The sequence below is a fragment of the Oryzias melastigma genome, linkage group LG10 (assembly GCF_002922805.2).
Source record: "Oryzias melastigma strain HK-1 linkage group LG10, ASM292280v2, whole genome shotgun sequence".
NCBI lineage: Eukaryota > Metazoa > Chordata > Actinopteri > Beloniformes > Adrianichthyidae > Oryzias > Oryzias melastigma.
Window position 1 is genome coordinate 15,940,830 of NC_050521.1, and position 21,724 is coordinate 15,962,553.

Consider the following 21,724-nt stretch of genomic DNA (forward strand, 5'->3'; position numbering starts at 1 on the left):
CAAAAAAGTAATCCTTTTTAATTTTATTTATTGTCTGACATATTTTGTTTTCAAATTTGAAGCGAACAGAGATGCTCCTCAATGTAGCACCCGGTGGTACATCTCAAAGCAGGCATGTCCAAAGTCTGGCCTCTGTGCCAAAGCAGTCCGTCTTCAAATTTCCACAGGCTCCTTTCATAATAATGAGCATTTTCTAAAAACTACGAGTACAATTCCTTGATTGTGATAGAAGCTGTTGTAAACCTGAAGCAACACTTCATGGGACCCTTAGGTGACACTTGTTTAAGCTAATTTCTAAAATGTTAACAGTAAATTCTAAAAAATGTTGACCTTCCCATGCAGGACAAATGGATATTTTTGTGAAATATATATGTATACTGTGGCTGTTTTCTGGGATTTCAATATCAAGAGGCTCTATATCAAACAAGACATATTAACAATGACAAACAAACCGGGAATGAATGCTTAAATTGACAGTTAAAACGCCAAGTCAGCAGACTTTTTCAGGAATCGGCCATAAAGGGCATGGTGGCCCTTTGAGGAACTGTACCCAGAAGAGATGAACACTTTCTTTTAATGCTAAAACTACAATTGCTCTGGTTAGAGAAACGTTTTGTTTCTGCACTCAAGAAATGACATGAATTCTCCAAGACAGAAATAAAAAAAAATCAGTATAAATGTGAATAAAACACAGAAATGTCAGTCTTTGCCTTCCCTCCTTCACAGGAAGCCTCGTGATCCACTTCAATCTGTTCCCTTTGAAAAAGCTGAGCTTCCTCCCAGACCCTTGTCCTTCCTCCTCTCCACTTCTGTACGTCTGCTCAGCTGTTTTTAGCCACGATAGAGGAATCCATGGCAACAGATTCCCACGTTGCAAAGATGCACAAGCGCTTTTTTTAGTCAACCATCAGAAGGGACGGTAACTGAGTCGAATCGCAAAATACATAATGTCCATAAGAGAGAAGACAAATGAAGCAAACGAACTGACACAACCTGAAGGTAGAAATGGTGAGAGGTAGATAGATGCAAGAAGGGGAATAAGGTGACTTTAATGTTAGTAAAAAGGGCAGAAAAGTGAACTCTGTAGGAAAAATATTAATAAACTTGTCACAGGAGATTGACAGAATGAATGCCTCACACATCAACAATTTTAAATATGCACAGAAAAAGAAGTTAAAAAACAAAAATTTAAGACCGAGTTCCAAGAAAAAAAAAACCCTTTAAACCATGAATGCAAAACATGACTTTATTGAGGATTTGAAATCAAAACTCATTGAGATGTTTTGTGTTTGTGTTAACTCCCTCAGAGCATGCATTCCAGATTTCCAAATGCAAACTACCTTTTGCTACTCAATATGACACATTTCCACAAACATCACATTTTTCTGCTTCTAAAGCTTAATTTGGCCCTGAGAAGGTTCTAACAGGAACCTGAAGTTTGAGGGACAAACCACAAGGTGGCAGAAAAGCCTGTAAAAGCAGCTTTTGTTTAAAACTTGGCAACCATCCTTCCACCACACTGATAAACTGTTGTAATTCAGTCCTCTGTCCAGCATTATTTTAATCATAAATATAAAGTGCTGAAAAGAAAATTCCATCATCTATTTATTTTTGCTTGACCTGGACATGTATAAAATCATTGTATCAAAACACTTATGTGGGAAAGATATGAAACATATTAACAGAATTTCAAAAATGTGCGACTTAAAATGTGTTGGGAAATATATTTATTGTGAATCACAATGTTGTTCTTAGTTTGACCCATAATCATGTTAGAACGATATTTGTTTTGCTTCTCTAGAATTTCAGTTTTATTTAATATTATTTTCCTTTTATTTCCCATATAAACTTTTAAAAAAAGCTTGCATTAATACATTTATTTTATTCATCCATTACTTTGTTAAGCCATCATGTTCAACCAAATCAAAGTTATAAAGTTTGATTTGAATTTAGTTATTTTGATTTTGACTTTGATTTAATTTTTTTTATTATTATTTTATTTTATCTGATCTAGTTTATTTTAATTTAATTTAATATTATTTATTTCTTTGTTTTCCTTGATTTGATTTGATTTGATATGATAAAAAAATTTAAGAAAAATATACTTTTTTTTATTTATTTAAATTTTTTGGGATTGATTTGCAGCCAAACCCAGAACATTTCCCTTGGTCTCATGTTTGACGTCACCCTTTGTGCGGTTTGTAAAAATCACATTCTATTCTTTTGGGATGAGCAGAGACAAATGATTTATTCTGCTGATGGATTTACAGGATTTGAGTGATATTTTTACTCTTGAGATGAGTTTGCTTCACTAAAACTGACTAAACAGACAAAAATATATCAAAAAATATTAAAAATCTAAGATGAATGTGATATTTCTGTTAATCTCTCCCTACAAAGAGCTCAATCTCCTCTTCTAACATCAAATCAAACCTCTCTATTTATCTCCGACTTCTATATTCTGTTGTTTGTAGTCAAGACAACGGAGTCCACAGATAGAAAGTGGTTGCACTCAGATCCGTGCAGGGCTGTGGGGTTGATTTTTCAGTTGTTTGGATGGGCAACAATTGAGTGTGGCCCCTGTTATCAATAAGCCACTTAAGCGAAATGCAGCAGTTTTTCCTTCCAAATCTCCAAACAGTTCTTGATGGACTGCCGATCTTTTTCCTCGGGTGCTGATTCAAGAGTGAGCATATCAAAATGCTGTAAAAGAAGAACAGATTGTTCTATTCCTTATACATTAATTCACATGGAATAACATTCGGTCTCTGTGGTTTTGCAGATTTTCAGACAAATTTCTCTTTGATCAGAAGTCAGAAAAATGAGTAAAGAAAGTTAAAACTTTCATCTTACAGGAGTTTTAATTGTTCCTGTGAGCAGGAATCACTTGTCCTCATTGCATCAGAATAACCTGTCGAGGAATTTGAGTCTGAAGTTTATCTAGTAGATGTTGTCAGAAAGAGAAAATTAGAGTCAATAGAACAAGTTTCACTTTTACCAAAAACAGAGGATTCTGTCTTTGTTTTAGCCTAAAGAAAGTCCATCAGATTTGATGAATATTTTAAACAAGATGGAATTAGAGAAGACAATTTTAGACAAAATGTTTCTTCATTTCCAAGTTCAAAAAGTTACTGTAAAAAGAAAATGAAATGACAAATTAAATGAATGCAAAATGTGGGGCTAAAGGGATATTTGATGGTTTTGATAGAAGCTTTGTTTGAGATCTAAAATGATTGTGAGGATTGTGCACCTTGGTTTCGATTTTTAGAGAAAATTTGAGTTTAAAGTTGAGGATCCACAGCTGTTTTGGCTTGTATTGATGATCATCAGTGTATTTAAGTGTCTGCTTTTCAGTTCTTCAATGTCAGGTCATCTACTTTGCATCTTAGGGCTTTGTCATGTCTAAATGTATTAAATGTTTAAGTTTTTGCCTCCAATTCTTGACAATTATTACTCAATTCATTGATTCCATACTCAAATCTGTTGTGAATGTAATATCTGCTGTCAATTGTTTTACCAACCCCAAATCAAACTCGTATTTAGCCTCAGATTCTGTATAATGACTGTAGTGTGATCTCTGGGTGATGAGGTTCTTGGTTATTCGTCAACACTTAATAAACTGGACTGTTTTGTCTTCACGACACCTTCAGGACACTCTCTTCTCCGTCCTGTGTGATGTGCGTCACTGCTTTGCATGTAGAAGGGTTCTCTGAAAGCATGAAGTTAATTACGTTACATCTCGACTAAAATCATCTCCGCTCCTCTCGTGTTGCATTCACGCCTCCGCTGTAAACCACCGCTGTCTCTTCACAGACCCACATCACCTCACATGTCCCGGAGCCGATGTGTCACGCTATTATCTACCCATTAATTAAAAAACGGTTTTGGTTTGAGCTGACAGGGTTACCATGGAAACAGATTATTTTAGAATAGAGCAGCAACACTAGGATGCATTGACGGCTAACCTCAGCACATGGTGACCTCAAGAACTTTAATTATCTGATCGATGGGGTCAGACTGAATGGATAAGCCTTTAAAAATCCCGCCAAAAACACCAATGAATTAATAAATCTGCTTACCATTTTCCATTACTCATTTTCTCTGCAACTAGTATATAATTGCTATATACTCAAATATATTAAGTAATTGAACTTGGGGGACAGAATATAAAAAAATATTAAAGATTAATTTAAATTAAATTCAAGATTTTTTTTTTAAGTTTCAACCTATAAAATATGTTACTTATGGAGAATTATACAACAAGAAAATAAATATCTCCAAAGTAAGGATAATTTCCTTTTTAATGTAGCGGGCGCTTTTCATTACAACTGTGCAAATATTCCTGTGCATCAAACAGCGACACTGTGTCATCGGTGTTGCAAAGAGTCAACATTTCCACACTATTGTGAGAAACAGGAAAATTGCCAAGGTTCTTGCTGGGAATCTGGCAAACAGAGGCCTGATAGATTCTCTGTTCAGCAGGACAGTAGAAGCTCACAGTGTTCTCACACCTTTGCGTGTTTGTCTGAACACACACTTTCTGAAACGTGTCCAGCTTGCACCAAACCCATGGAAAACCTCATTCACTTTCTGCTGTTGCTGTGGGAAACAGCTGATTTGGTCTGGAAAGGCAAACATCAGGATGATGGGAAAAACAAATGTTCGGATCAAATGTTATCAAAGTTGGATTGTTCTTGAACTCTAATGTTTTGGAATACAGTTGGGACATTTGGGTCTTCACATGCTGCAGTGGTTGTGTTGCTGCAGACACTTAATGACAATAATTTTCTGTCTAAACATTGTGTTTGGATTTTGGGTGTGACAATCAATGTTTTATTTGATTTGATTTTCAAAGTACTTGAGCATTAATGCTTTGAAAATGGCGTTAGCAGATGCTAATGCAAACTTGTGCGTTACTGACAGCGACTGCACTGCTTATAGTTATAGGAGAAGAGTCGAGGTTAATAAGTTAAAAAACTGTTTTAAAGCTGTAAGGAAATTTTACAGTCGTGATGTTAATGCCACTTGATGACCGACTCGTATAGCAGCAACATGCTAACTCCACATGCACGACGCTAATGTACAAGCACAAATTTTAGCTAAGTAATTTTTATGTTTTTGATGACATCACTCACTTTCTGCTAGCTGACAGCATTGAAGGTCATGGTTTGTAGTTCGTCAGTGTCTGTTTTGTCAATAAAACTCCATGGAAGCACTTTCTGGTACCTGTCCCAAGTATGGGGAAAATACAGAAGGTTGTGTCAGGAAGGACATCCACCGCAAAAACTTCTTTTTTTTTGGCTTGTTTTAACATAATGAAATGCATCTTGAGCTGGAAAAAGTCTTTACAAATAAAGTTTTTTTTTTCATTATTTGATTTGATTCAGTTCTGTTCAGTTAGATTTGAAAACTGAACTGAATAACATTCAAATCGTGGAATAATTCACTGTGATGACACCTGAAGTAAGAATCTGAAGGGGAAAAAAGCAGTAGTTAGAAATTAACACACCTTGGCAAACCCCAAACAATTATAAGATGGTAAACATCTCCCATGAGCCATTGCAGGATATCTATATGTCCCCTGACTACTTATGGTCAGCTTTACCACTGGCTCAAGGGGCATCACTTGCCCTTCACGTTTGAGACAGAATTGTAGTAAATAGAACCAGATAACCACTAGGGGGCTTCAAAACAAACAAGCAAGTTCCAGTATACTACACTTTAAAATGTATTTTTAACATCTTTTCTTGTCCCTGAGTTTGGATTTAATGTGTAAAAGATGTCATTTTTATAACTTTTAACAACATTTTCTTCATGCTTAAAGTTACAGACTGAAACTGTAGGGTGTGTTTTTTTGATTAACTTGTGAAAATCAAATATTCCTTTTCTAGATTGGGAGTGACCAAAATGACGGTGAGAGTTTGCTCCACCTTTACTGTGAAAGGTTTGGTTTCAGTGATGTCATAAATTCCTGAGATGACAACAGAGGAAAAACAGGCTTTGAGTTCAACCCATTGCAATCCTTGATTTTACAATGTTAATGTCTCATAGTGTCTCATAACTCTTGGATTACTTTTATATTCCTATCATTCCTGTTGAAGAAAAGCCCAACAATCTAAAATGACGAATATATCACAAGGTGTGTTACATTTTTTTGGTTGCAGTATGGCTTAGTGACGATCACTGACTGTATTGTTCATTCTTGATGAAGTATAAAAAAATTCTCAGCTTGATGCAGTTAAATCTTTAAAATGTAAAAGAAAACATAGACCAAGTACAGAAGCTAAGGTCTGTGTGCTTTAGAAAGACAAATACTACTTTACTGACTGCAGGTTGACAAAACTTAGTTAAGGATGTTCAAATTATGTTCTTTAAACTCCAATCATTTTTATTGTAAAGGTGTTTCCAGTGCTCTTTTAATAATAAATATCCAATTTGTCGCCAAAAAAAAAAAAAAAAATATTTCCAGAACATCTTTGTGCAGAATGGCAGTAATTAGCTTTCCTTTAGCTTAATTTTATTGCATAGGTCCTCCATCATGACAAATGCAACAAGAACATGGTAAAAACTCCAAAAACACATTTTTTGTCTGAATGGGTCTTTAAATGAAAGTGATTTAATAAACTCTAAGTGGTCTCCACAGCCAATCAGCTTACACTGAGCCACACATTTAGTTAGTTTTCTGTCGGATTCCCTTCCTGGCACAACAGTGTATTTTATCTGGGCTGGGGACCGGCACAGGGAGAACATTTAAAGGGTAAAAAATTGCTATGACTCAACTTCAAGACATGTTCTAGGATTTTACTGAACCCCCTTTGACTGTACAAACTATCATCATACAATTAAGACAGTATGATTTTATGATAAATGATTTGACAGAGTAAAAAAAGCATGTTTGGATTATTACAATCATATATAATAAATCTCGGTTTGGGATTTTTTTGCCTTTTGTGAGGTGCCTTGAGACGATCTTGGCTGTGAAGTGATACTCAGTGTCAGCAGCCTTTGTTGTGCTAATGTACCCTTTAGGAAAACAGATTCCCTTAGGGAAAATCCACCCAGGAAATCTAGGATTCCCCCATCCTTTACTCCATCTACAATTATCACATTTGAAAAACAGATTCCCACAAGATGAATCTAGCTCCAGGCCTCGAGGGCTGGTGTGCTGCATGTTTTCAAACTAAGCTCCTAATTGGCTAAACACATCTGATCCAGGTAATCAACAGCAGATAAGATAGGAAGGCCTGAATGTTTCCAATCTGACAAACTTATATCCATGTTTGTGTGCTCATGGGAAATTGAGGACAACACCTGTGTGATTAGGTGTCCATGAACCCAGAATGTCTCATTTCTTCAGTCTGCCTCATTTCCATTTCACTTCCACGTGTCTGGAGGAGGAGGGTGGACAAACTGAAGAGGAGCAGTGAAGATGAAGATGTGTTAAAATAATACAAAAAATAGCCAGAGGCTGGGTGACTGTCTGTTATACACCGCCGTGTCTCCCAGAGGGAGAGCTAATGATCACATGCAGGACTGTCTGCTTCTGTGTGACTGTGCACACCTACATCTCTCAGCCCTGCAGGCACAGACATTTGCTATCTTTAGAACTATTGCACCGTGGTCGCTGGAGACTTGGTTCAAACACCAATTACGATAGATCCGGGGAGCAATCATCTCTTTTGTTAGATATTCTTTGAAGTTTGGGGGTTTTTTTATATGCCCCTTCAATGAAGTTGCGTCAATGGAAATGCAGTCCATCTATTGGTCTATTTATAATGCCCTGTTTTCAGCCTGCTGGGTTAGATCACGTCCTTTTTTTCTTTCCCCCCAGCTTCCTGTAATCACGTCTCATCAGTCTCACCTGTTCATCTTCTTCAGCTCCGGTTCTGCTGTCTTCCTTCGACTTTCCTTTACTGTGTTTGGACACCAAGATTTAACTGCAGTTTTGCTTCAGATTTGATCTGGCCTAATGGAAATGTTTTGTTATACTTTCTGAGTTTGTGGATTTTTGGATTAGGGCCTGTGGATTTTCTTTTTGAATTGACGGTGCCGCTTATAACTGCTGGGAGTTAAGCGGATTCTATTTTCCTTGGAACTTTACCTGTTTGTGGATTAATTTCCTTGGCTGCCTGCTAACACTCCCACTTCCCCTGAGGACAGCTTCTGAGGCATCTCCATCCCACTAAGACTCTCCTGTCTGCTCCTGCAGTAAGCAGAACTCAGCACTTAGACCTGTCACTTCAGCTCTGCTGTATTAACTCCTTACAGCAGGGAGCTGACGGCAGTTTCTGGTGGTTATCGGACTTCCTCATCCCTTTCACCTTCTTGATCCAACTACTGTTTACACTTTTTTCTGAATTTAGACTGTTTTGGTTCATCACATAAAATACATTTTCCACCTCAACTGTCATTTTTTAAAACGTTGGAGAGGATTTCAATCTGATAGGAAGGACCGACTAAAACGAAATAATACTGGACATTTTTTTCTAAATATTCGAATCATAGTCCATGCAGAAAGATTACAAGAAATAGTGTAACATGACTTAGTCAGATGCTAATCCTGATAGCAGAAGTCAACATTTTTTGCAGTTTAAGGCCTGTAGTTTCTGCCATGTGGACACAACAGGTATGTGACGTTTAACCCACGATGTTCACACTGGACAAGCTGGGAGGGGTTTCCCCTGTTTCTACTGTTCACTTCCAACAATTGGAAAATGTTTGGCGTGAAATGTTGAAATGGTGCAAATTTTGCAAATCTATTCCGATATATGAAAGACTTAGAGTCATATAATTCCAGCTTGGAAAAAACGCAATTATTATTTTCTTCTCTATGATCAATTATCATATAATTGGCACTTCTATAAATTAAGAGGAACGCCATATTTGCATCACTTCTAAATCTGAGATGTGGTTTAACTTTTAGCATGCGTTCAATGGCCCCGCATGTTTTGCACATAGAGCCCAAAAATGGTTCTAGAAACTTGCGTTGCTGTGCTTGAACGTGCGTTGTGTTCGTGTCACACGACCACATTTAGGAAACAGTTAAAGATGAGATTTGTAGTCATTCTTTTCTGACCATTAGATCTGTATCTTCTTCTTTTCCTTTCAGCTTTTCCCTTCAGGGGTCGCCACAGCGAATCAGTTTCCTCCATCTAAGCCTGTCTTCAGCATCCTCCACTCTAACACCAGCCACCTTCATGTCTTCATTCACTGCATCCATAAACCTCCTCTTTGGTCTTCCTCTAGACCTCTTTCCTGCAAGCTCTAGACTCAGCATCCTTCTACCAATATATTCACTGTCTCTCCTCTAAACATGTCCAAACCATCTCAGTCTGGCCTCTCTGACTTTATCTCCAAAACCTCTAACATGTGCTGTCCCTCTGATGTATTCATTCCTGATCCTATCCATCCTGGTCACTCCCAAAGAGAACCTCAGCATCTTCATCTCTGCTACCTCCAGCTCTGCTTCCTGTCTTTTCTTCAGTCCCACTGTTTCTAGTCCAAACAACATGGCTGATCTCACCACAGTCTTATACACCTTTCCTTTCATTGACCATTAGATCTGTATGAGGGCTGAAAATAACCCACGGTGGTCATTTGAGGAACTGCAACATTTTCTGGTTTTCCGTTTTAAGAATGGAACATGGAAGCTTGTTCACATCAGACACACTCTGTAAGGTTTGAGCTGGTTTGGAAGCTAAACTATGGAGTGGATACAAATTTTTATCATGGATCTTTTTTTTTTTTTAAGTTGGAGTTGGACTGTTAGTGTTGCGCGGTCAATTTTACTTATTAACTCTACTAAGACGTGGTAAAGAAGGCAGTTTTTGTCTCTGTTTCAGGCTGACTCTTTGTAACAAAATGAATCCAGAATAGAAATAAAAGATCAGAAAAGAAACTATTAAAATCTATGAATGAAAGAATATAGATTTGAGAGTAGAGAAAAAGGTCTACATTATCTAACAGAGAAAAATGCAGAAAATATATAATTTAAGACGCACAAAAACAGCATGTTTCTACATATAATATAGAACACAGAGAAGGATGAGTTAAAAACAATATTATCAAAATGTTTTTTTTCATCTGTACTGTATTATTTTACTGTAAATTTGCTGTTTGACCAGAGTGTTTCTGAGGGGCATTAATTTGATTTATCTTCTCTGCTGTTTTTTTCTTTTTTACAGACAAAAGGAAAGACCAAAGCCAGAACCCCACCTCCACCACCTCTCCATCTCCCCCCTCCTTCCTCCCCTCACCGCCCGAATTTCATTTCTCCACCATCCATTAGGTTCACCAAATAGATGCCTGGAGGATGAGACGGAGAGAGCTTCACTCTGTTAAAGAGATTTTCTGAGAGATTGAGAGGACAGGAAGGTAGGAGTGAATAGGGGAGACATATTAAAGAAAGAAGTGTGGGAGAAAGAAATTGCATTAGAATAGCGAATCTAGAAAAAAAAGAAAACGGAAGAATGGAGATGGATGACATTCACGGATGAATACGAGGCTGAAAATACCGTGACCTACTTTTGTATTGTCTGTCATTACCTTCCTTTGGGCCATTTTCCTGTCACTGATCTGTGGTCAACTTACTGTAAAGTGCTCTATTGCTGTTTGGGAGGGAGAGCTCTTCCCGTCTGAACAATGAATCTCTTAAGGATTCGTGCTCTATGGGGTAAAATAGAAAAGAAGAAAACACAAAAGCCAGTTTCTTTTCAAACAGGTTTATTTAAGAAGTCACCCTTCATCATTCAGTGAATCAAAATTTATTTAAAAAGTGAGTAATATGCTAATGAGGGAATTTTACTTTAGTGGAAAGCAGCTAGTAAGTCTGAAATTGAACAGCAACATTTTTAAAACCATTTGAAGACATACATATAGCAAAAAATAGATAAATTAAGTCCAGAGAAAAAATAAACCAAACAAATTTGAATGAATGAGAAAAAAACAAAATTGTTTCCTTATAGGATTTGCATATTAAAGGACGCAGTCCTCAGAAACACCTACACAAGAGAAGTGGAGTCAACGCGTCACGACTGGAAAATCTTACAAATTCATTTCAGCATAATTTAGTTCCTCTTCCCTCTAAATTTGTCTTTTACTTCCTCATGTGTCATTTTAGTGTTTTCAGTAAACTTCTGCAGACCATGAAGTTGCCAGCAGCTTTAATCATCATCTGTGCTAAGGTTTCTAATGCAAGAATTATTATAATTATTTTACATAAATGTTTGAAAACCACTAAATACGTGTACATATTTAGCTTTTCTAAACTGTTAAATTACAGTGTGTTATTTGGAATAATAAAAATGTAAGGAAATTGATTTAGAATTTTTCGAGCAAAAAGTCAAGAGCAGCACTAACCGGAGAGTAATTTTTGTTTGGATCTTCTTCTTGTTTCTCTCTTATTTTTTCTTCCCAACAGAGTTCTTATAGTGTTCTTGTGGTTGTTCTTCATGACTGCTGATCTGTCTTTGCATTCTAACCTGTTTTTGAACCTTGGATTGTGATTTGTTTTGTCCACCTGTGAAGTGGTTAGTCAGGCCTGATGGTTCCTGGATTAACTGAGTTAATGTCCAACCAGAAATATTTAGAGTGTGACTCGGGTTTACAGTTTTTATTAGTTTATGCACACATTGGATTTTTTTTAAGTTGATTTTTCTGAGTTGCTGCTTTTGCAAAAAAATAAAAAAAATAAAAAATAGAAGGCTGATATATTGTTACCAGTATCAATATTGGTTGATATTTCCACAATTTGAATTTATCGGTATTGAACACATTCTAAAAAATCCACCAATGTTTTTACTGCTTTCAGATGCATGTTTCAGATACTTTCAGATACTTGTTCAAAATAGATCATTGGCACTGGGAAGCTTATGTTTCCAGTCATTGCAGTAATTGTTCCGACTGTTTTCATGTATATTATATATTTGATAGGGATACATGTTGTTCCTAATAAATCCCCGGCATTGGAGAGCTTGTGATTTACAGCTGTGTCTAATAGTCAGTATTAGTCTGAATGTTTTCAGAGTTTTAAAGTAATACTTGTTCCTATGAGACTCTTAGCTGTATGTTAAAAAGGTTAAGTATAATGTAATTGCATAATAAGAGATAAGTTGTGCATTTCTTATAAAGAAACAAAAATCAAATCTAAACCTGGTGTTGTTGTAGTGTAGACACCTAAATATTGGTATCTGCAAATATCGACCGAAGTTGCAGGAGAAATATCGGTTATTGGTATCAGCCAGAAAAAATCCGTCCATCCCTATTTCTTAAGCAGATGTTAAATATGCAACAAAAACTAAAGAAAATATAACATTTTAAGCCCTAGTTTGAAAAGATGTGTCTCATATCAGACAAGATTTGTGGTTCAGGATTCTTTTCATCTTCTTGTCTCTGTGGGTCTAAAATCTTCCAGACCATTTTCATTTCTTCCCATTTTTGTCAAACAGTACATTGATTATGACCAAAAAAGTGCCCCATTGTAAATGTGTGATGATGAACAACAGGGGTGTATTTCTGAAAATTGATGGGTTCAAGCTCAGTCAAGAAAAGAAGTTGCCATGACAACGTCTGTATGCATCGCAAAAGAACCAGAAAAAGGGGGAAAAAAAAACTGCTTTGAAAAAACCACCTCAGGGTAATTTTACAAACAGGAATATTCCAGCATGTGGGCAGAAAACAAAGATAGATTAATCAGTTATGGCAGCTGAGGCAAGGAAACGGTGAGGCAGGTGAGCTTTTTAAATCAGCATGAGCCGGAAGGAGAATTAAAAAAAAAAGAAAAAATCTCTTGATAACACACATGTTAGAGAGGCGTTCAGCGTGTTCAGCTGTGGCTGCTCTCAGTGGAGCGATCGGCAAACTGCCATGATGACATTCTGTTCCCTTTTCCACCAGTGGTGTGTGTGTGCGTGCGTGAGTGTGTACAACACGGCATAATCAAAGTCTATTCAACATGCAGGTTAGGATGAGAAAAACTGACCAGCTCCTTTGAGTTTCAAAATAATCTCTTCCTTTGCTGCTCTCATCCTTCCGAGCTCCTTCTTGACATCTGCACATCTGCCCACACGTCCACGTTTGACCATTATTTTTCTGTGGCCTTCACCCCCACACATTCTTTTTCCCACAAATAGTCCCTCTAGATGAGCACGGATCTCATGGCTTCTCCTCTTGCTTTAAAGGCTTCAACGGATCTTTATTAAAATTTCATTTATGGGGATTTGTGATGCAAAAAGAGCTCATTTAGGGGGAGTTTTTCATCGTTTTAATTGCTGCAGCTGTTTGTGTAAAGTCACTAAGTCAAATAACCCAAAATCCCATCGCGCTGCGATCTAAATGCAAGTTTTTCTGCAGATTCGGCAAGTGGACATTCATAATCAGGAGGAAGCGGTTGCATTTTTACATGCGGTGGCTGCAGAGGTTTTAAGAAAAAGTTCAAATTTTACAGCAACCAGACATTTTTTCTTTTCATTTTGAGGTCACGCAGTAGCAGTCCAGTGACGGGGGGATGGCGACATTATCAAATCATGCAACAGCTGGTCGGACACAAGGTGGTGGCAGCCAGAATCAATCAATCAATCAATCAATCAAACTTTATTTATATAGCACTTTTCATATAAAAATAACACAAGTTGCTTTACACTAAAACAAAAGAAACAATAAATAGATAATATAAAAGCAAGCATAAAAGTAAAAAATAAAACAGGGTCCATTTCCCCCCAAACCCGCAACCCCAAGTGCATCCAAAGCTAATTGCTGTTATTGGTTGCACGTTTTAATGTCCCGTTAGCTGTCCTAACCCTAATCATTCCTCTGGGTCCGTGCAGCCAAGACAAAAAGTTCAGCACTAGCTGCACAAATTAAGAAAACTACCTGTGAATACTGTTGTAACTTTTATCTGGGCTAATGCTAGCTAGCATGAAAGACACGTGTTGTCTTTATCTTTATGACCTGTTAGTTGCGTTTCAGTTACTCCACAGCAGAGTGTTCCTAAATTTGTGTCAATGTAATTTTCAGTGTCAGGTAGAAGCAGTCTGAGACGTGGTTCCCTTTTCTGAAACATCTCAACACATGCAGGAGTCCGTTAGCACGCTGCTACCGCTCCATGAAAAAGGCAGAGGCACCTCATCATCAGCTGAGAGTAGGATCTGAAGTCCAAAAGTCACCTCAAAGTTCTGTTGAACAGGTTTTAAATGTTCTAACACAGCTATGTTTTATCTCAAGAAGTTATATGATCATACAGTACATGGTAGTGTTTTGTGAGCACCTGGCGTTTGATGTTTCAGGAAAGCAAACTTTGCCTTTTTGGATGTCATTGTATATGCACATAATGACAAATTAACATACAATTTTTTTTAGACAATACCAGCAATAGTACAGAGAGTTTTGCTAAGTCGATGTGTAGAGTAAGCCACAACCGGAAGTAAACAAATGGTCTTATTTCAAACCGAAATCTGTTACACAGCTCCCTGTATTGAGTCCAGTGTTGGCCTGAAGATGTGTAAATGTGTCTCAAGACAGCAGCCGTCCATATCAAATACTGGCCATCGGTAACCCCGCGGTATATAAAAGCACGCCTACACCTGACTGCCACCTTCTACATTTATGACGACGCTAACAATTTAACAATTTGAAATAAAATGAAATCTTAAAGATTCTGCTGATGCCTCACCATTATACAGTTGTATTTGTGATCATACCCTAACTCAAGCTTTTATGTTTTGTTACTTTTACTTTTCAATCTCGTTGTGTCTCCTATTAAAGAGGAAGTAGATTTTTTTTTGTTTGTTTTTTTTACACTTCTCCAATGTTTGCTATATTTGCATCACTTTAAAAATAGCACCCAGAAGCAAAATATTTGTTGAAGAATCTCCATGACAGATCGTCTAACGGCTTAGAGCGGATCACATGATTATGTGGAGTGCCTCATGTCATCCGCTCAAAGTCATCAGGTGTCAGACTGGCAGCCTTCCTCGTTTGGCTGCAACAACGCCTCAGAGATTGAATTGTCATTACAGTTCTGACAGCAGTCGAGAAGTTAAGCGGCATCAGATTGATTCCCTGTAATACTTCAGCAGCTTTAAGGTAATAGTGCACAGAAAATTGATATTTGAGGCTCGCCTCAGCAGTCTCATTGAAATGACATGGAGTGTTCAAACTGAGACAAAAGCCTAACGTGTGAAAGAGCAAACTGGCACCAAAATGGCAAATGGCATTAACTCAAATGACACTTTTTTACCTTAATTACCTCTTTTACAAGATAGGTTTAGCTCCAGTGTTTGCATTCTTTCGACTACCGTAACTCTACAACAGTTTACGCGATTGATTCAAGTGATTCACTTTACAGTAGGGAATAGCTTACACAACCAACATCTGATTATGATACAAGAAAAGCAGCTTTGCATCATTATGAAACACTTTAAAGAGGTCCTAACATCTTTCAGATTAAACTATGTCCCAAAAAATGATCATTTAATACCTTTGGAACTCTTAAAAACAACTCATTCATAAAATATGAGACTCTTTTCATATCCAGAATTAAATGAGGCTCCGCCTTTTCTTCCCTGAGGGTGCCACCCACTTGATGACGTCATCCTAAAGCCATCCTCATCAGCGTGACACTCACAAAAAATGGAAAAACATTTTTTTTCTTTTTTTAAATATTGATGTAGGCCTACAATAAGTGAAGTCAGGCCTATATTCCCAAAATTTGGCATAGACAAAATGTAGATATAACGCCAGATAAACATTTCAGGATTTATTAAAATGATGGCATATAATCACAAAGCTAGTTTTACACCGCTAGCTTAAGCTGCTATAGCTTTGTGGAGAAAGGGTTTATGTTAGCCTGGGGGGCGGTATAGACTCTTCCTGAAAGGGCGGTTCTTACCTTGTGATGTAAGCAAGTGAGGACCTGTTTTTGTGGGTATGGGAGGGGCTAATGTTGAGAGTGCAGGTTTTTAAAGGATTACTCAGAAATGCATAAACAGACCAAAATACCGCTTTGGGGTTGATTATGGTGAGGATTGAATAGTTTATTACACTTAAAAGCTCAAAAAGTTGTTTTTTCATGGAATGGCCCTTTAAAGTATTACATAAGGGAAGTGTCGATGTGAGAATCAGTTGATTTAACCTGATCACGTTAACGATTGATCATTGATGCTTCAGTGTTAAAGGGTAAGGCCCAGATTAAAGTAAATTGTGATTGTTTAACATATTCTCACTCCAAACTCATCATATACTGTAGTTTCCAGACCCCTCTGCATCACTTTTGATATTTTGAGTGACACCAACTTGTCGTTTTGCTGACTGTTCCTATTAAATCGGGGTCCCCAACCCCCAGGTCGTGAACCGGTACCAGTACACAGTCCTCTTGGTCCCAGGCTACAGACAAGAAAGAAATGCATATAATTACTTTGATTATTTCCTCTTTTTTTATTTTCTGATTCTGAAGGAAGATATATTTTAGAAAACTACCAGATTCAGTTCTTTACATCAGCTTGTCTTTCTGAGTCTCGTGACATTAAACGCCAGCTTGCTCAGAGCACTAGCAAAAGCTAAAATCTAAAAAAAGCCAAACAAAAAAACGTATTTGGTAACTATCTTTGGTGATAAAAGAGCTTGTGAGAGACCTGAAGAAGAGCCTTCATTTTCAAAGAAACACGACTGAAGTTACCCTCCAGTTGTTAGCATCCACTTTGACGTTAAAAGGAGAATATTCATCCCAGAGTCTGTCTAAACCAGCACCAAACACTTCACAGATCCAATCAAATAAAGTTGCTGATCTGGTGAAGATGTTTCTGAACTGAGGAAACTTGTAAAAGGAACATTTAGGATTTTTTCCTGCAATAATCCATGAATTAGGCAGGAATTTGTCCAGAAAAATGTCTCTTTAACACTGCAGATGATGGAAACTTAACTTAAGAAGGGAAATACCTTCAAGTTCACAAAGAGACACAGAGAGAGCGGACAACTAGATAGAAAATAGAGTAAGTTGCTGTAAAGATAAATGCTTATCTTATATCTGGCACCAGAGAATGCAATTTGCCTCTTTTTTTTGCCTATGATGTATGATCACGATGTCCTTCGTGTTAAAAATAAACGCTGCAGACAATCGCATCACTTGAAAAGTATAAACACCATTCAGAGAGAAGGTCATCGCAGTTATAGCAAACAGTCGCCAGCAAAACCAGCCAACATTAGAATGAACAAGACCGCACAATTGTGGCGATGGATGATCGCTGCGAAGTATAAACTGGCCCTATAAGGTATACATTGCTTTACAGTCATAGTCAGTCTTGTGATAGAGTTGTACATACATTGTATTTAAAGTTAACATTTTTATTTATCACTTTTAACCAAAGAAGGTGAGTGCAAAGCTACATTCATTCTTGGTAAGGCCCGTTCAAGCAACCACTTTCAATGAGAGGTCTACGTAAACGTACGTAATGTGCATTTCAGGCTTCTGCGTTTGAAACTCTCACGTTCACACATCACTGTACACATTTTTAAGACAGTTTTTGAGCTCTTTGTACACAAAGTGCGGCCATTGAATGGGCACTGGAAGCTAAACCAGTTGAACTTTGACCAACCAGAGACTCTGTAACAACGTATGGATGAACCAAAAGTGCCAATTGTTTGAAAATCGATATTGGAAGAGAAATTCGTAATGATATGACACCAACTCTTTTGTTTATCGGAATAGAGCTGTTAAAAAAAAACATCTGGAGCAAGATTCATGAGATTTGCATCGCTTTGACATTTCACACCAAGCTTCTTTCAGCTGTAGGTGGCGGACATGAGCTAGTAAACAGTAGAAGAAGAAGAAGACCTTCCCTGTTCGTCCAGTGTGAACACCATGGGCTAAATGTCCATTCAAGAATTCTTGTTACTCAATGTTTTCTGGGTCAGTAAACAAGAAGATTTCTTAACTGAATGACGGATGACTCGACCAGAGCACAAAGATACTGTAAGTTTTAAAAAAGCTAACTGTCTTTGATATTCTAAGTTTTATATATTTTTCATCCATCGAGCCTCCCATCTCTTTCTACTGTCACTCCTACTTTCATTTATCTCCCATCCTTCTGAATTTCCTCAAATCTTGCCTCTGAAAGCTCTAGATTTTAACCCAAAGGGGAAAGTTTATGTGAAAATGTTTATTTTGGTTTCCCTCCATCAAGGCTTCGAGGCAGAACGGCACGTGCACACACAAAATCGCATTCACGTCAATTCCGAGGATAACTGACTCACATCCCATTTTCTAAGAGAAGCAAGCTCCTGCAATGTGATTGTGTTAGCAGATTTTTGTCCGCGCGGCAGAAGACACGCCACCGCGTTTCCCTGCACACAGTTTCCTTTCTCTCTCTCCCTCCGACACCCATTCTCCCTGATCTGTCTGTCTTTACTGCTTAGCGTCGGTGAAGATTCTCATTTACTGCTAAGGCTTACAGAGCAGCGCTGAGATGATAGATTAGGCTTCACTGTATTCCCCTTCCTGCCCAACGTTCCGCATCATCAAGTGGATAACTATTCCGGCTTCTCCTTCACTCCGACTTCCTCTCCGCTCAGTCGCCGAGCCACATCTTAGACATACGCAGATTTAAATTCACAAGACAGTCCTCCCTCTTTAGAAATGTATTAACTCAAATATTTACATCTAAATGTGAACTACTCATCCAAACAAAAGGAAAAAAAATGCAGAGAGGAACCAAAGCATACATGCAGAGTGGGGTTGATGCCAAAAAACTGCTTTGCAGGCCTGCAGAACAGCTTGAGCAGTGACGGGGAAAGCACCAGCAGACGGACTGTGAATCATTACGAGACCCAGAGACAGAGGATGTGTACAGGGTCATCGAGAGAGCACAGTCTGGGCTTTGACATCAGATTATAGAAGGAAGGAGGAAGAGAAAAATGACGACTTTGTTTTCAACTATTCTGAATACAGTCAAATGAACTGACCTAAACAACAATAACCAAAAAAAATACAGTTGAGCAGTGGCGGGCCGTGCATTTCACACCTAGGCCTTCAGTAGTGCTCCATCTGAATCAACCCAACCCTCAATAACTATTTTATGGCTATAAAACTTCTACTGCAGGTACAGCTGCCACACACACACCAAAAGCATAAAAAAATAACCTGATAAAATTGCAATAATATTTAGGTATATAGCAAAATTTTACTCACCAAAAATCCGGATTATTTGTACACAAAATCCATCCTTTCTATCCTCAAGAAGATTTCAATCACTCTGTCGTGCAGATTATCCGTGCGTTTTAGTTCCATCAAGAAGTCCTTTTCTATCGTCATGGAAGCTAATGCTGAAAGTCGAGCCTGCCCTGACGTATTTCTGGCATAAGTTTTAATTTGCTTCAGGGCTGAGAATGTCCGTTCAACAGAAGCAGTGGACACGGGGCTTGCTAGCTTCGGAGTTGCCCGACCCCGCTTAACAATGTCCAGCTTTTCTTGAAAAGTCCGTCTTGAAAACGGCTTTGACAGTAAGTCTGCAACCAAATCCATTTCTTCTCCTCCTTCAGCCATTGTGGATTGACAAACCAGCTATTAAATTCGATTTATTTGCCTGTGAGGGTCGCTACGGATTCAGTTTACCGGCTCTTCCTAGTACACTCTCCGATTATCCAATCACAGCGCGTGAAAATCCTGACGTTTCCGTGGGCCAGCTAGCTGGCCTATCACGTGGTCTCCTCCAGATCTGATTGGTTGAAGCAACAGCTTGGTCGACAAGTATTTTATGCTACAGAACTGATTGTGAAGGCCTCCGGGCAGATTTCTTTGACCCTAGCAACAAATGGTGCTGCAATGTGATTGGTTAATGCTTAAATAGGAAAATACACGTCTGGAAGCAGCGCAACCAGGGAGACAGCAATGAAAGGACGTAGACAGAGCATTTGGAATTATAGAATACGTATTCACGGAAATAAATAATAATTAATATCAGTCTGTGATTCAGATATTTTTAGGCCAGCAGAGAAGGCCTTGCAGGCGCTGACGGCCCGCCACTGCAGTTGAGGGTCAATTATTTTTAGAGATGCAAAAAGAGAGACTGCAGCAACTCAAATATATAAACAATAGAGCAGTCTACTGATTACAGTTTTTATTCACGATCACACTGTCAATTGTTAAGTTACAATTTATTGCAAAAGTATCACATTTTTAACTTTGTTTGCTTCATTTTGTAATTAGATGTAAAATAAAAACATAAAAGGATTAATGATGAAGAGGTAGAGTGGTCAACTTCTGATCAGAAGATTGCAGGTTCAGTGTCCGCCTTGTGTTGATCTCCACATATCTCCTATTGGTTTTAGGTTGGCGGCAGTGTAAAGCAGCAGAGTAGCAATCAGTGTGTGAATGTGTGTGTGGATGGGTGAATGGGGCTGTAACTGTAAAGCTCCACATGCAATAATGAGCAGCTAGTTCTTGAACATGCTTTCAGCACATGGTGTTCACACTGAACGAGTAGGGAGGGGCTTCTTTTTCTTTTTGTGCACCACGTACAGTCGGAGTAAAATGTCAAACTGGAGCAAATCTTCCTCCAGGCCTTTTCTTTCACAGACTCTATATTCTCTATAATTTGAGCCGATCACATTCCACAATTATTCATTTCTCCTCCATGATTAATTTACAAACAGCTGGCACTAAATCCCTGATTGGCCAAAGTTTGACCTGGTTTGAATTTCAATGCATGTTCAATTACTGCATGTTTTGTACATAAGGCCAAAAATCTGTCATTAAAAACTTGAGCATAGTTCTCGTGACTGCAAGAGAAACGAGCATTTCCATAGACATTTCATTGAAAGTGTCACTTGAACACACGTTGCCGAGTGCAGTATTAACAGTTTGAAGTGCTTTAGGTCTTCTATACATGCAATAGACACCATTTACCAAAAAAGCCTATATTTCAGGTTTTATTTGCACAACAAGACAAATGCATTTTCGAACACTGAATAATTTTGTAACAGCGTTCAAAAACCTGAGTTAAAACAGTTCTGACAGCATTGAACCCTAAATTCTGCCCATGATCACTTGAAGGCAACATTCAACAATAGAGTCATGTACATAATATAATATAGAGTCAAACTTCCAAACTGAAAGGTAAAACAGCTCAAAACAGCTAATTCCTATCTAGTACTTTGGCCATTTAAAGCACAACTACTCTCTAAACTTACATAGTTATCTGTCTGCTCTAACATGATTGAATACTTTTAATTAATCCAACCAGGTCTGGATCATTCTCTAAGAGGCTAAAGATGAGTAAAGCAGCAGTAGAGCAGATGTGAGAGCAGAGACATGAACCTGAGTTTTTTTTTTTAAGAAAAACTGGAAACAAGCTCTGAAAATTGATCAGATGGTTCTTGAATGTGTGCTGCATGAATCGGAAACCTCAAATATGTTTTTAGTTACACAAATCCACTGTTTCCTGTTAAAAACATCAACTTGATGAATGTGATTCTGGTAATGATTTCCCCAACAGAATACAAAAAAAGTCACATAAAGTCTTTCACCTCTGAGAGGCGCCGGTCAGGGTCACCACGTTTAGTGTAACTGTTTGGGGTCATTGTGACCTATTTGGTGAAAAATAAATATGCTTAACTTCTTTGTTCCTGACAAATAACCCAAGAAGTTAACAAACAAGATTTCCTTTGTTGCCTTTTTGTTTTCCTTCATCTTCATCACTAGTGAACCTAAAACAACATCCTTTTAATAAAGAAC

At 37.9% G+C, this 21,724-nt stretch overlaps 1 long non-coding RNA gene across 1 annotated transcript; it reads left to right on the forward strand.

Moving 5' to 3' along the window:
* The first annotated feature begins 7,399 nt into the window (after nucleotides 1–7,399).
* Nucleotides 7,400–12,776, forward strand: LOC112153528. Its single transcript, XR_002920512.2, has 2 exons — nucleotides 7,400–8,208; nucleotides 10,185–12,776. It is a non-coding gene; the product is annotated as an uncharacterized LOC112153528 (long non-coding RNA).
* The last annotated feature ends 8,948 nt before the right edge of the window (nucleotides 12,777–21,724 follow it).